The sequence below is a fragment of the Xenopus laevis genome, chromosome 4L (genome assembly GCF_017654675.1).
Source record: "Xenopus laevis strain J_2021 chromosome 4L, Xenopus_laevis_v10.1, whole genome shotgun sequence".
Classification (NCBI taxonomy): Eukaryota; Metazoa; Chordata; class Amphibia; order Anura; family Pipidae; genus Xenopus; species Xenopus laevis.
In genome coordinates, this window is record NC_054377.1 from 30342605 (window position 1) to 30359445 (window position 16841).

General features: G+C 42.3%; 1 pseudogene; it reads left to right on the forward strand.

The window, feature by feature from the left end:
- The window catches only part of LOC121403140, a 37645-nt pseudogene extending 24947 nt beyond the window's left edge, over positions 1–12698 (forward strand).
- The last annotated feature ends 4143 nt before the right edge of the window (positions 12699–16841 follow it).

Sequence of the window (16841 nt, forward strand, 5' to 3'; positions counted from 1 at the left end):
GTGCAGCTCATTAACTAACATTGGGCCAATTCTCCCCAGTGTGGTAACTCTGCAGCTAGTGAGAGACTTGCTTTCATCATTGTCGTGCAACAGGCTAATCAGAGCTAATTGCTGACTATTGGGGAAAATGTATCCAGTGTTCGTAAATCAATGCCAGTGATTCTACTTGTTCTAGCAAAGGCAGTGGTTGTATGCAAGCCAATGTAAAAAAACACATTTAATTGGATGTATGCCCATGGCAGGAAGGATCAGTGGGACCTGGCAATCCCCATAACTTAAAGGAACAGTAACTTTAAAAAATTAAAGTGTTGTAAGTAATGAAAATATAATGCATTGTTGCCCTGGTAAAACTGATGTGTTTTCTTCAGAAACATTACTATTGTTTTTATAAATAAGCTGCTGTGTAGCAATGGGGGCAGAAATAAAAAGGAGAAAAGGCTAGGGTTACACAGCAGATAACAGGATTTTTGTACTCACCGTTAAATCTGTTTCTCTGTAGTTGAAAAAGGGGGCACAGGGAATGATGGGGTTAAGCTCCATCCTCCAGAAGGCAGAACACTTGAATAGTAATTAAGTGGGCATGTCAGGTCAGGCTTAACCCCACCCAATGTACAATCCTATTTAGTTTGTTCCAAAGCTGGTAACGGAAACTTTATAACATTAACCTAAAAACAGGCTGTAAAACAGGGAAGTATTCAGTAGCGACCAAAATGGTCAACAGTGGAAAGCTCGCTACTGGGCGGGAAGCCCTGTGTCCCCCTTACGACTACAGAGAAACATACTTAATGGTGAGTACAAAAATCCTGTTTTCTCTGTCGTCTTAGGGGGACACAGGGACCGATGGGGTTAAGCTCCATCCTCCAGGAGGCAGGACACTTGAATGGTAATTAAGGGACATGCTCATCCGGCTTTACCCCTCATACTGTACATTCCTATTCAGTTTTTTAAGTGTCCTGCTCCCGGGAGGTAGGATCTGCGTGTGACGCTACGTTCAGCTCTGACTGATACCCCGGGTGAGACAGAAAAAGCAGGGTTACCTGTTTTTATATGGGCAGCCCCCTACGAGGTGCAGCACAACGGGGTAATTTTCTAGCATTAAGCTGTACAGACCACCTAGACATTGCCTGTGCTGCCTGACCCAGTGCAGAAGGTCTGGCCGGTGTGGGGGTAAGTGGCATGATGCCTGTCTTAACAAGAATATTGCCTAATTACTGGGGCTCTCCCCCCCTTCATACCCCCTCTCTTTCCTCCCACCCCCTGACCACTGCCATTGCCTAACACTCATGTGGTACTTGCTGCAGTTTCCAACGTCTTTGGGCGCAGAGACAGCGCGCTGAGTGCGAGGGCTCGAGGCTGCGGTTGAGTAGCTCCCGGTCTGACTCGTGCTGAGTCCGGGACCGCATAAGGGTGGAACGCATGTGCGTTCCACCTTCTAACCCTCCGGCGGCCATTTTCTTTTGGCGCAAAGAAAAGCACTAGTGCGCATGCGTGCACGTAATGGAACGCAAACATGTATTCCAGGTGGCCATTTTGCAGCAGTTTCGGCAGCGCAACAAGGAGGCACACTTTCAGAAGCTCCTAAAGAGTTCTGGCGATACCCTCCACACTCTACCTCCTTCTTAAACTTGGCAGAAGGTAGGCCAGTGGGAATATCCATGAGGTCTGGGGGGAAGTTCCCTTCTTCAGCACAGAACAGGTACCTTGCCTGTACTAATTGTCAGCTTAAGTTTTCAGGGGGCCAAGGGGAGCCGCTGTGCAGGTCTTGCACTCAGGGTCAGTGGGCAACCAGTGCCTCAGTGGGTATCCCAGCAGCACAAGCTGAGAATTCTCCACGAATTGACACACACGAGTCAGACTCCAGAATTTCAGCGGAACCCCCCCCCTCCCCTCTATGGGCTGTTCAGTTGTCCCAATCCCTGGCATCTCTACAGGGGTTACCTGCCATTGCAGACAACCTGGGAAAAACGCTAGTTAGACTCGGCCACAAATCCGGTGCTAAACGCAAATGGTTAGATGACACAAAGGAGGATACTGTCAACCCTGCTAGGTTTGACGAGTCATCTCCTGAAAAACACTCATCTCACTCTGAGGGTGAGATTGCTTCTTCTGGGTCGTCTTCTGCGGAAGAGGAGGATTATCAGGATGAGGGCAGAGACTGTGATAATTTACACAATGTAGACTGCATTATTAAGGGGTGCATGAGGTACTGAATATATCACAGAAGCCCAAACAGACAGATGAGGCGCCTACAATATTAAGAGGCAGCACAAATCGTCAGTCTGCTTTCCAGAGCATGAGCAACTGCAGAGTCTGATTCAAGACGAGTGGAATTCCCCCGAGCGTAAATTTCAAGCAACTAAGACATTTTTGAAGTTGTATCCGTTCCCGAAGGAATTGGTGGAAAAATGGTCTAACCCACCAGCAGTAGAAAGCTCAGCATGGGTGTACAGAGCTATACAAGCATGGTCGGAGTCCCTAGTTAAAGACATTCAGAATGGGATATCGCGACAGGAACTGCGATCATCCGCACAAGCCATAGCGGAGGCTTCTAGTTATCTTTGTGATACCACTCTGGACACATCCCAAATTACGGCGCGCACTTCAGCATTATCCATAGCGGCGCGCAGAACACTGTGGCTCAAAAAATGGTCGGCGGACCTAAAATCCAGGAAATGCCTTTTAAGGGCCAACGACTATTTGGAGTAGAGCTAGAGAAAATCATTTCGCAGGCAACAGGGGGCAAGAGTACCTTCCTATCACAGGCCAAAAGCAGAGCGGCCACCTCGCATAGAAGGGGGAAAAAAAATTGTGGCCAAAGCGGCAGATAAGACGAAACAGTTCTCCACAAAGATCCCATTTTCGACCCAAGGCCACTGATAAAAGTCGGCCGACATGGAAGACCAATAGACCTCACAACAAACCCTCAGGAGAGAAGCCTTTCTACAATGTATAGACAAGATGGAGAGAACCGGAGTAATAACTCCAGTACCTTACACGGAGAGATTCTCAGGATTTTACTCCAATCTGTTTACAGTCCCAAAGAAGGACGGTGCTCTCAGGCCAGTACTCGATCTCAAGGGCCTCAACAAATTCATCCGATCAGTACACTTCAAGACGGAAACGCTGAGATCAGTAATTCGGGGGATGGAACAGGGTCAACTAATGATGTCTCTGGACATCAAGGATGCATACTTCCACGTACCAATATGGCCTCCTCATCACCGCTATCTTCGCTTTGCATTCAAGAACAAGCACTACCAGTTTGTGGCATTCCTTTCGGACTTTCGTCTGCCCCCAGAGTGTTCACAAAGTTAATGGCTGTAACAGCAGCCACATTGAGACTACAAGGGATTTCAGTGACCCCCTACCTGGACGATCTTCTCTTGAAGGCCAGATCAGAGAGGAGGGCCAAGGGAGATCTACAGAAGGCGGTACAGTTGCTATAGAACTTCGGATGGACCATCAACTGGTCGAAGTCCAACCCACACCCCAGTCACAAGATGTTATTCCTAGGTCTAGAATTCGACACAGAAAAACCAATACGCATTCAAAGCGACAATGCTACAACAGTAGCGTACATAAACCGTCAGGGAGGAACGAGAAGTTGGGCAGCACTGGCGGAAGCCAGACAAATCGTTCACTGGGCAGAGATTCATTCAGTAAAGTTATCTGCAATACACATTCCGGGAGTCTCCAACCCAAAGGCAGACTTCCTCAGTCGGAATCAGCTGGATCCAGGGGAATGGGAGCTACATCCAGAAGCATTTGAACAATTCACTAGTCAATGGGGCATTCCCAGCATAGATCTAATGGCATCCAGAAGCAACCGAAAAGTAACCAGATTTTTTGCCCATCCGTTAGCACTGGGGGTGGACGCCATGATTCAGCACTGGCACTTCAATCTAGCGTATATCTTCCCACCATTTCCCATGCAACCGCTAGTTCTCAAAAATATCAAGCAATCTTTATCGACATTAATTGTGGTGGCACCGTACTGGCCTCAGAGATCTGCAGGAGATGTCAATAGCCCAGCAAGTTTGACTAGAGTGCAGGCCAGATCTTCTTCAGCAGGGGCCTATAGCACACCACAATCCCAGGCTATTCGCCTTGACGGGGCGGCTGTTGAGATTTCCATCTGGAGGAGTCGAGGTCTAGATGAAGAAGTGCTAAGGGCTCAAAAAGCCTCATCGTCTTGATCCTATCACAGAGTTTGGAAGTCCTATTTCAAATGGTGTAAGGAGTCTGGTTTCCCTTTCCTTGAATTACAGTTACCATAAATGCTTTTATTTCTACAACAAGGCAGCTTCAAAGTCGTCCTTGTCAAGATGGATCAGAGAGTCAATCAAGCAAGCTTACTCTGCAAAAGGAAGACTGCCACTGGATGGCCTCAGGGCTCACTCCACTAGAGCGGTGGGTGCCTCCTTGGCATGGCGCAACTTGGCTTCCTTAGAGCAGATCTGCAGGGCGGCTACCAGGCCCTCTACTCATACATTTTCCAAATTCTACAAAGTCGACACATATTCTTCCGCCGAGGCCTCCCTTGGACGGAAGATGTTGCAATCAGTAATCAAATAATTGTATTGCATATATGTATATACAGCTCGCTCCCACCCTGCTCTGGTTAGGACTGCTTTTAGTCCCCATCGGTCCCTGTGTCCCCCTAAGATGACAGAGAAAACAGGATTTTTGATACTCACCATTAAATCTGTTTCTCTGCCTTCGAAAGGGGATACAGGGCTTTCCGCCTCGGCGAGCTGGTAACAGTTTGGTCACGTTTGAATAGTTTCTTGGTTTACTTTCTGCCTTTTAATAGTTTTAATAATTACGTTAGCCGCTTTGGAACAAACTGAATAGGAATGTACAATGTGAGGGGTGAAGCCTGATGGGCGCGCCCCTTAATTACTATTCAAGTGTCCTGCCTCCTGGAGGATGGAGCTTAACTCCATCGGTCCCTGCCCCTCCCCCTTTTGACTACAAAGAAACAGATTTAACAGTGAGTATCAAAAAATCCTGTTTGTCGTTTTAGGGGGACACAGGGAACGATGGGGACTTACCAAAGCAGTCCCAGAACAGCAGGGTGGGTGCGAGCCTAGAAGGGTGTTGCTGGGGGGTTTTTAGGCTCTAGACACACAGAAGGCACTATAATCTCTTGGTTAACACGGAATGAAGAAACCACATTGAGTAGGAAGGACGGAACTGTGCGTAGTACAGCTTTCTCCTTGTGAAATGTTAGGTATGGAGGCTCACATGATAAGGCCCTGAGATCAGACACGTATCTGAGATTGAGCTCAGCAGCTTGAATGGTGGGTCGAGTGGGGCTTCTAGCACTAGGTTGGGGTCCCATCCCACTATGTGGGCCACTCCCTGTAGAAAGGTGTGTATGGATCTACAAGGCAGACGCCTGAACTTTGAGTGAGCTAAATTTCAGGCCCAGTTGTAACCCGTGCTTAAAAAAGACAGGATTCGTGGTAAATTGAGTTTGGTGAAGGAGGAGTCTGTCTCCCTGCACCAGTATCACTACAGAGATAAATTGGCCCCTGCATTGTTTAAACCTCCAATTCAGACTCTAACCCCATGTATTGTTCACACCTGTGATCCCCCCTGTATTCACACTTGTGACACCTCTATTGTTTCTATGCTAAAGGCCTGTACTGTTCACACCTGAGACCCAGACTGAAACTGCCCACATTGTTCACCTGTTCACACATTATTCAAAATGCTAATGGGGCACGAACACTGTGTCACTGTATGTAGTACATATTAGACTGAGAGCTTTCCTTGTCTCATGTTCTGTTCTGCCTCCCCTCCCTGAAGGGTCGGAACTCGGGGCAGGCAGAGTAGGCGCCCGCCTAGTGCGCAATCATGGGGGGGCACACTTTTAAGGGGAATTTCCTTTTTCTTTTTTTAAACCCTGATTTGCTAGGCCTTTAATAGTTTTTCAACTTTATAAACCCCCTGTTCCAGACAGAATCACTCCCCAGCTCCCTTTTGGCAGCTGCTGGCACAGGTACATATTTGTGGGCAATATCTTGGCTGCTACTTACACAGGTAAACAGATGATATGATATTTGGCTGCTGCTGGCACAGGTACATATATGGAGGCAATAGTGTGTATTTTTTTGGCTGATTCTGGCACAGGTACAGATTGGGGGCTATATAAGGGATTGGCTGCTGCTGGCTCAGGTACATGGGGCAATATGGTGGCTGCTGGCACAGGTAACCAATGTGTAAAAGAAACGGATCCGCACACACACCGATTAGTGCAGTCGGGGATTATCCCCTTTTATTCAGCCACCAAACATCAACGTTTCGGGGGGGAACACCCACCCTTCATCAGGATACAATTATTTGTGCAGTCACCCATTTAAACCCAACTTCCCACGCCTTCTTTTCCCATCATGCAATTTGCCATAAAAATTAACCCTTATGTGGGATATAGGAAATTCGACCTATATGTTACATACACTAAAGCAATCAATTTGGTACGACAGTCCACAAAATGATCTTTTTCTTTCTCAAAGTGCCCATGTGCAATAATTATTATAAAATATGGTATCAAAACATTATTTTAAACAACTTTTTCTAAAAAACCACATACATTAAACACCATATTGCAAAAATCCATGTGTTGTATTATAATACCTTACTGCCCTTGGGATTTTCTAATAACCCTTAATATTATATGTGATCATTCAGCAGTTCTTATCTGTAAGAAATGAATAAAAACATGCAAGAAGGTTAAAAACAGTTTTTCTCTCATAAGAAACACGTATAACTAAAATTCTCGTTAAGGCCCTTTGTTGTGAGTGTTTTTAGCTGCCAAATCCAAAAGGCCTCCCGTCTCAACAATGACCTCTTATCTATTTCACCTTTCTCCCTGTGTATAACCTCTAATATTTGCCATCTGAGTTGAGAAATGTTATGTTTTGCTTCGAAAAAATGTTTCGCCAGGAGGGTTTCCTTTTTAAATTTCTCTTTCTCTTTTTTTTGGCCTATAATAGCCCCTTCTCCCTTCTCTTCAGGTTTATAATTCCTTATTCTACTCTTATGTTCATTCATCCGAGTTTTAAACGCTCTGGAAGTCTGTCCCACATAACATAGGCCGCACGGACACTTTAACAGATAAATCACCCCTTCAGTGTCACACGTAGCGTATTGTTTTAATTTAATATCGTGACCCATAGTGGGGTGTTGGCAAATTTCCCCTTTAATGACTCCATTACAATGCCCGCACTGAAAGCATGGATAAGTGCCTTTCCTGTTAGATATTGGTTTCTTTATAATTTTTCTAAAATCAGTTTTAGTGAGTCCATTAGCTATACTCTTTCCTTTTTTATAGCTAAAAAGGGGTTTATCATCAAAGAGTTTACCAAAGGTTTTATCCCTCTGTAAGATCGGCCAATGTTGTAATATAGTTTTTCTAATAAAAGCAGAGTGTGGGCCAAAAGTAGTTACACAAACCGTATTTTGTTTTTTGTTATTCCTCTCTTTTTTCTTAGTTTCCAGAAGTTCTTTCCTGTCAATGCCCTTGACTTCATCCTTTATAGCCTGCAGGTCCTTTCCCCCATAACCCCTCTCTTGGAATTGTTGCACAAGCCCTTTCGCTTGGCTGTCATACAATTCATTAGAAGAGGTGATTCTTCTAGCACGTATAAATTGACTTTTAGGCAACCCTCTGGTGACCCCTACTGGATGAAAACTATCTTTCCTAAATAGGTTATTTCTATCTGTCAATTTCTTATACAGGTCTGTAATAAACCTTCCTTCCGAAAATGTCACCTGCACATCTAGATAGTTAACTGTTAGGGGGCCCTTAGTCATAGTGAATTTTATGGTGTCATGTATTCCATTTAAATAGATGAAGAAGTCAGATAATGTTTCCTCACTCCCTGTCCATATCAGAAACATATCGTCCACGTAGCGTTGCCACATGGCGATATGTTGCTTGTACACTGGATGTTTTAATACATGTGTATGTTCAAATTGGTGCATGTACATATTCGCGTACGCGGGCGCCATGTTTGCCCCCATACTTGTTCCCTGTATCTGTAGATAAAAATCTGAATCAAAACGGAAATAATCCCGTTTGAGGATAAGTTCCATACAATCACATAAAAAGTTGACTTCATGCATGGGCAATTTTTCTTTAGACAAATATTCTCTACAGCACTCAATCCCTTCGTCATGCCTGATAGATGTATACAGGTCCTTGACGTCATATACGTGCTAGAAGAATCACCTGTTCTAATGAATTGTATGACAGCCAAGCGAAAGGGCTTGTGCAACAATTCCAAGAGAGGGGTTATGGGGGAAAGGACCTGCAGGCTATAAAGGATGAAGTCAAGGGCATTGACAGGAAAGAACTTCTGGAAACTAAGAAAAAAGAGATGAATAACAAAAAACAAAATACGGTTTGTGTAACTACTTTTGGCCCACACTCTGCTTTTATTAGAAAAACTATATTACAACATTGGCCGATCTTACAGAGGGATAAAACCTTTGGTAAACTCTTTGATGATAAACCCCTTTTTAGCTATAAAAAAGGAAAGAGTATAGCTAATGGACTCACTAAAACTGATTTTAGAAAAATTATAAAGAAACCAATATCTAACAGGAAAGGCACTTATCCATGCTTTCAGTGCGGGCATTGTAATGGAGTCATTAAAGGGGAAATTTGCCAACACCCCACTATGGGTCACGATATTAAATTAAAACAATACGCTACGTGTGACACTGAAGGGGTGATTTATCTGTTAAAGTGTCCGTGCGGCCTATGTTATGTGGGACAGACTTCCAGAGCGTTTAAAACTCGGATGAATGAACATAAGAGTAGAATAAGGAATTATAAACCTGAAGAGAAGGGAGAAGGGGCTATTATAGGCCAAAAAAAAGAGAAAGAGAAATTTAAAAAGGAAACCCTCCTGGCGAAACATTTTTTCGAAGCAAAACATAACATTTCTCAACTCAGATGGCAAATATTAGAGGTTATACACAGGGAGAAAGGTGAAATAGATAAGAGGTCATTGTTGAGACGGGAGGCCTTTTGGATTTGGCAGCTAAAAACACTCACACCAAAGGGCCTTAATGAGAATTTTAGTTATACGTGTTTCTTATGAGAGAAAAACTGTTTTTAACCTTCTTGCATGTTTTTATTCATTTCTTACAGATAAGAACTGCTGAATGATCACATATAATATTAAGGGTTATTAGAAAATCCCAAGGGCAGTAAGGTATTATAATACAACACATGGATTTTTGCAATATGGTGTTTAATGTATGTGGTTTTTTAGAAAAAGTTGTTTAAAATAATGTTTTGATACCATATTTTATAATAATTATTGCACATGGGCACTTTGAGAAAGAAAAAGATCATTTTGTGGACTGTCGTACCAAATTGATTGCTTTATTGTATGTAACATATAGGTCGAATTTCCTGTATCCCACATAAGGGTTAATTTTTATGGCAAATTGCATGATGGGAAAAGAAGGCGTGGGAAGTTGGGTTTAAATGGGTGACTGCACAAATAATTGTATCCTGATGAAGGGTGGGTGTTCCCCCCCCGAAACGTTGATGTTTGGTGGCTGAATAAAAGGGGATAATCCCCGACTGCACTAATCGGTGTGTGTGCGGATCCGTTTCTTTTACACATTGGTTGCTAAGGGACCCGGCCGGGTCAACGGAAGGAACGCACCACCAGCTTGCAGGATTGGTGAACTACAGGTGTGCGGTAGGATAATTACATTGCTGGCACAGGTACACAGATGTTTGAGGGCAATATGATGGATTTTTGGCTACTGCTGGAACAGATACAAATTGGGGCAATATGATGGATTCTTTTGGTTGCCGGTGGCATAGGTACAGATTGGGGGTAAAAATATGATGGATGTTTTGGTTTATGCTGGCACAGGTACAGATTGGGGCCTGGGGGCAATCTGAGGGATTGACTGCCATTGGCATAGGTACAAATGGAGACAATATGATAGGTGCTGGCATAGGTACAGGGGGATATATGACTGGTAAGGTGGTAAATGGTAATGCAGGACTGGGTGGGGGGGCACTGATTGAAGCCCTTGCCTAGGGTGCAAAAGTACTTTGGCCCAGCCCTGCCTCCCTGTGTGTGCCATTCTCTGCTTGCCCAGTGCTGCTTGTTTGTGCCATTCTCTGCTTGCCCAGTGCTGCTAGTGCCACTGGAACACATGCGCTCCACCTATGTGCACGCTCCATGTAGAAAGCCAGCGGCGGATCCATTTGGAACGCAGTGTGCGTTCCATTCGGCACGCATCTAAACGACTAGGCGAACTGGACTCTTCTCTCCCTCCCTGGCCATAACCCACAGCTACCTGTCCAAATGCGCTGGTATTGTGCTCCTTCGGGTGTAGGGGCATGTGAGCCAGGAAGGAGAGGCATTTAAGCAGAGGCTATAAGGGAAGGGGGGTTGCTGCAATGCGAAGGGCTAGAGAAAAGACCCCGGTGGATTCACCTCATAGGGGGCTAATCCTGTTTTAAGTGTCCCCCCTGGTGGCTGACCAAAAAATCCATCCTTGAGATGGGTGTCCATCCTCCCGGGTGCAGGACACTTGAAAAACTGAATAGGATTGTACAGTGGGTGGGGTTAAGCCTTACCTGACACGCCCACTTAATCGAGTGTCCTGCCTCCTGGAGGATGGAGCTTAACCCCATCTTCCCTGTGTCCCCAGAAGACGACAGAGAAAACATATAAGCTCTGTAGAAAATAATGGTGTTATCTGTTATCCACTATTTAACCTGTGCCATATCGCCCTTTTTAAAAAATTCTGCAATTGCTACACAGCAGCTTGTTATATGAACCATACTAGTGTTTCTGAAGCAAACAGATCTGTTTTACCAGTGCAGGGCAACGGTACATGATATTTTCAATACTTTAAAAACACTTTTGGTGTTTTTAACTAACCCCTCTCTATATGCGTTTGACTGAACAGGTAACAGTTTTGTAAGTGAAAATATATCCTCCTTTCTGGGAAAAAAAGAAGTTGGTTGTAAGCCATTGTTATGCTTTACAGTCTTGGTGAAAAATGAATGCCGAAATTAAGGATTTTAGAATTAATTTCTAAAATTAAGTGTAGGATATTCTGCATCTAACTTTGTGCACAATGTGGCTTTTTGGTACAGGTTGCTCCGTGTTTAAAGTAACAGTTCAGTGTGAAAATGAAAACTGTGCAAATAGGCTGTGCAAAATAAAAAATGTTTCTAATATAGTTAGGCAAAAATGTAATGTATAAAGGCTGGAGCGACTGGATGCCGCATAATAGCCAGAACACTACTTCCTGCTTTTCAGCTCTATACCTCTGAGTTAGTCAGCGACTTGAAGGGGGGGGGCACAGGGCACATTTCTGTTCAGTGAGATTGCTATTGATCCTCAACATTCAGCTCAGATTCAAAAGCAACAGATATGACCCATGTGCCCCCCCAAGTCACTGATTGGTTAATGCCCGTTAACCAATCAGTGGAAACCAAGAGAGCTGCAAAGCAGGAAGCAGCGTTCTGGCTATTATGTTAGACATCCAGTCACTCCAGCCTTTATACATTACATTTTTGGCTAACTCACTATAATAGAAACATTGTTTATTGTGCACAGCCTATCTATTTACCCATTTTTTTTTATTTTTACACTGAATAATCCCTTTGACCCTTGGTATGTCAGCTACTTGTGACCTTGGTTACCAGGCATTTAAAGAGACCATACCTAAATAAATACCCTTTATGTACTATTTCCCACATATGCATGATATTAGACCTTCTCTCACGATAACCGTGCCCACCCTAAACACCACACTACAGAGCCTAACCAAGTATTTTTGTGTGTAAGAGCTGGATATAGAACAAACCTGTTGACCAGACACTGCCCATCTGCTTCTTGGGCACACTATGACCGCTGTACTGATGCAGATAAAGAACTGCTGGCTTGCCAGTGACATTAGTAGACATCAGTGGGTTAAATATCAAAGGGTGAAATCTATATACCGAATTCTTTTTAACTTTTTTTTTTCCCCCCACTTCTTCAGGAATACACTCATCAAGTAACAAGCCTGCAAAATCCATACGCCATGAAACATAAAAGGACACTGCATGATGGAATATACAACAGAAACTATTGTGCTGAGAGAAAAAGTTTTTATTTATTTTTTTGTTTTTTTTTCTGTGTTGTGGTTACAGTCCCTTTAGCTGGGGAAAGAGAATCACCTAAATCAAGCCATGCTGTTAGTTATTAATGATCTTTTTAAGACTGCACTGTGTGCTTGGCAGAAGATATGGGCCTAAATCCATTGATAGGATTTGTTTTAAAAAGGACAGAGAATTTCTGTATAATTGGGGGAGTGCTGGAATCCAGAAACGCTCCAATTCTTTCTTCTCAAGATACAACCCACCAATACATAGAATGTGTGTAATAAAATAGGTTTAACAGAAACCTCAAATCAGTTTTTTTTCTGTGCCCAATTTTACATCCATATCTGCGGGTTATAGCTTCATTTTATGCTTTTTTTCCCCTTCATTTTATGCTTTTTTTTTCCCTTTGTATTTATATTAACAGTTGCATTAAGTTTGAAAAATTGTATTGTTTGCACTCATCATGCTCTTTAATTGTATGATATCAAAAGCATTCATGTTTGTGAATCACTCAGATGAACCATATCCTGAGATAAAGATGCTCACCAATATATCTTGGCTCCTATAGTAAGAGATTACATAGAAAGGACAACAGGCTCAATGTAGGGAGAGAGGAATGTCCTATTGGGGGCTGTTTGAGTCATTTTAGGGAATTTAAAATAAAAAGGTTTGCTTATCCGTTAAAGGTTTAAGGAACGTTCGGAACAATATCAAGTGGATGATCCAGGGTATGTGTTGCATTATGAGTTGTTATAGGACTCTCCCACCATTCATTTATATAGGAATCACCTGTCTGTCAGGTGCTATCTCCCAAAAATGTAGTAGGCAGCATTTGTTAAAGGAGAACTAAAGTTTAAATAAATAGGCTAGATAGGTTATACATTATGTTTTGGGCTTGTATACCAGACCAAGGGAACCACAGCACTTTAGCAGTAAAGATCTGTGCCTCCAAAGATGCCCCAGTAGCTCCCTATCTTCTTTTCTGCTGATTCACTGCACATGCTCTATAAGGCTGATTAGTAATTAATACAGATATTTACTACATGGCAGCACAAACACCAGTGCAACTAGCATCAGCCATGTAACATCATCTTATATTACAGGCCATCCTTATTTTCTGCTGGATAACTTGCGACGAGCCCTAAGCTTAGCTTCTCAACAGCTGCTCAGAGCCCACTGAGCATGTGAGTGCCACAGACACTTTCCAAGATGGTGACCCCCTTTGACAAGTTCAAAGTCCTTGTTCATTGCTGCTGTTGAGAAGCTAAAACTTTAGGCTGGTTCAATAAATGCAGTATAGAAAATATGGAATTTTTTCCCATATTTATTTTATGATTTAGTTCGCCTTTAAACGCATATGGTTATCACAAATGTACTTTGTTTTAGGAAAGCAGTCACGGCACTTTTCAGCAGGCTGAACAGATCTGCATTGGGTTTATTTAATGTGCATGATTTTCTAGCAGACTCACGGTATGAAGATCCAAATTACAGAAAGATCCATTATCCGGAAAACAGAGTATTCTGGATAACAGCTTTCATAGATGCATCTGTTTGCTTTGAATTTGCTCATTGTCAGACCAGCAACAACTTTTCCCCCAACCTTTGTTTTTATTTTAGGCAAATATAAACAATTGCTGGAGTTTACTTATAGGAATGACAAATTACCAGATTACTTGCATGAATACAAAATAAGACCATGCTAATAAAAGGAGTGGCCAGAATTGAATACTGACGCAGGACCCCGTTTTGGAATTTACCTTTTGCAAATAACTAAAGGTTTGTTAGGTTTTTGCCTTCAATTTGATGGTTATATCTTGAATGTATGATTGAATTTGATGTGAATTAACAAGATATAAGGCTTTAAATACCAGAACAATTAAAACCTTATTTAAAGGGGAACTCCACATAACTTAAGCTTTTTGAAAAGTAAACATAATTTCAAGCAACTTTGCAATATTCATCAATTAAAAAATATGCAGACTTTCATGATTTTTAATGGTTTCTGATAGTTTCCTAAGCCTAGCCCCCTTGCTCTTCTGCTGATCTTTCTGACTACTTTGCTGAGCTGGCTGACTACTGTTACTTTGTATCAACAGCCATCTGTCCTCAGCCTGCATCCTCCAAACACCACAATTCCCTGCACACCAGATTTCAATAAGGAACGGAACACATAGTGCAATGCATTGTGGGTTATGTAGTTCCTGCATGCTGTCTGTAAACTGTGGAGAAGTTGTTACAATTTGTAACATCAGTGTTTAGTCCCTCCTTCCCTGCCAGGATTTTAAATGATGCAGAAAGAGAAGAACTGTTAACCAGCTGGATTTCAGTATGGAAAAATGACATTTATTCATACTTTTTGAAGAAACAGGTAACTGTGATGGGTATATTAGCGGTTTGTGTTATGTGGGCCTCTTTATCAAATTTTAGTTTGGAAGCCGGAGTTTCCCTTAAGAACTATTTCATACAGTACTGGATCCATTATCTGGAAACCAGTTGTCCAGAAAGCTCTGAAATAATTAAAGGCCATCTTTCATATACTCCATTTTAGACAAATTAGGTAATATAATCTGTAATTTGGCTCTCCATATCATAAGTAAATTCAATAGGATTGTTTTGCCTCCAATATTGGAGGCAAAACAATCCTATTGAATTAACTTATGGTATGGAGATCCAAATTACAGGAACACCCCTTATCCGTCTGGATAATAAACAGGTCCTATATCTGTATAGGGATATACTCTATATCAGATGTATTGCGTGCAAATACACTGATTTAGAAAGCTTTATCTCCTGAATCTGCCAATACCAAATATGCATAGTTTTTTGGAGATTTCCAACTTCTATAGAGCAAAAACTCACAGCAGTACATTACTACAATTCCAAAAAACTGCATTAGAAATCTACATACTTTATATTCCAAAGGCCAAAAAATTTCACATAAAACCATATTTTTTTGAAAAGTACACATTATGCTTAATCCAAAATGGGTCTTTCTATTACAAAAGGCACCGCAGTTTTTATAAAAATGCATAAAAATTCTGAAGAATCACCTCAAAACTTTGAAGCTTTTCTTCCACAGGCCCTTAGTTAACTAAGTTAGGTTGAAAAAATGACACATCCATCAAGTTCAACCTTTTAAGTCTATGTCTAACCTGCCTAACTGCCAGTTGATCCAGAGGAAGGCCTCACCAATTTGGCTCAGAGGGGGGAAAAATTCCTTCCTGACTCCAAAATGTCAATCGGACCAGTCCCTGGATCAACTTGGACTATGAGCCATCTTCCATAACCCTGTATTCCCTCACTTGCTTAACACCATCCAACCCCTTGTTAAAGCTATCTAATGTATCAGCCTGTACAACTGATTCAGGGAGAGAATTCCACATCTTCACACTTTCACTGGAAAAAAAAATCCTTCCCGAATATTTAGGCGGAACCTCTTTTCTTCTAATTGGAATGAGTGTCCTTTCATCAGCTGGAAAGACCTAGGTAGAGGTAGGTACAGGGATAAAACCTAAATATAAATGTCAGGGTTCCACTGAAAAGTTTGATGGCCAGTATGCATAGATTTATCAAACTATGTGCCACGTAAAGGCCCCAGAATGAAAATATTGTACAATTTTCCTGAGCAAAAAAATAAGTTATCAAGAACAATGCAAAAAAATTAGTTGAATCCAATAAAACAGAATCAATGCATTTTTTTTTACCTTGTGAATTTTCAATAGTTTTGCTGTTCAACAGCTACACTGCCTTGCAAAAGTATTCACCCCCTGGGCTTTTTACCAGTCTTGTTACATTCCAACCTGTCATTTAAATATTTCTTAATCTTATTTTAGGTGATGGATCTGCACTAAATAGTTGAAGTGAAATGAGAAAAATATATCTTAAAAAGAATTAAAATAAAAAGCTGAAAATTGCCATGTGCATATGTATTCTCACCCCCTTTCCTATGAAGCCCCTAAAAAATCCTGGTGCAACTAATTACCTTCAAAAAGTCACATACTTAGTGAAATGAAGTCCACCTGTGCTCAATCTAAGTGTCACATGATCTGTCAGTATACACACACCTTTTCTGACATGGTACCGCAACAAACCTGCCAAGAGAGGGCCGCCCACCAAAACTCACGGACCGGGCAAGGAGGGCATTAAATCAGAGAGGCAGCACAGAGACCAAAAGTAACCCTGAAGGAGTTGCATAGTTCCACAGCAGAGACTGGAGTATCTGTCCATAGTAACACAATAAACCGTACACTCTATAGAGCTGGGCTTTATGGAAGAGTGGGCAGAAAAAAGCCATTACTTAAAGTTAAAAATAAGACACATTTTGAGTTTGCCAAAAGGCATGTGGGCGACTCCCTAAATGTATGGTGAAAGGTGCTCTAGTCAGATGAGACTAAAATTCAACTTTTCGGGCACCAAGGAAAATGCTATGTCTGGCACAAACCCAACACATCCCATCACCCCAAGAACACCATCACCACAGTGAAACATGGTGGTGGCAGCATCATGCTGTGGGATGTTCTTCAGCAGCAGGGACTGGGAAACTGGTCTGAGTTGAGGGAAAAATGGATGGTGCTAAATACAGGTATACTCTTGAGCAAAACCTGTGTCAGTTCACCTTCCAGCAGGACAATGAGCCGAAGCATACTGCTAAAGCAAAAACCGAGTGGGTTTAAGGGGAAGCATTTAAATGTGTTGG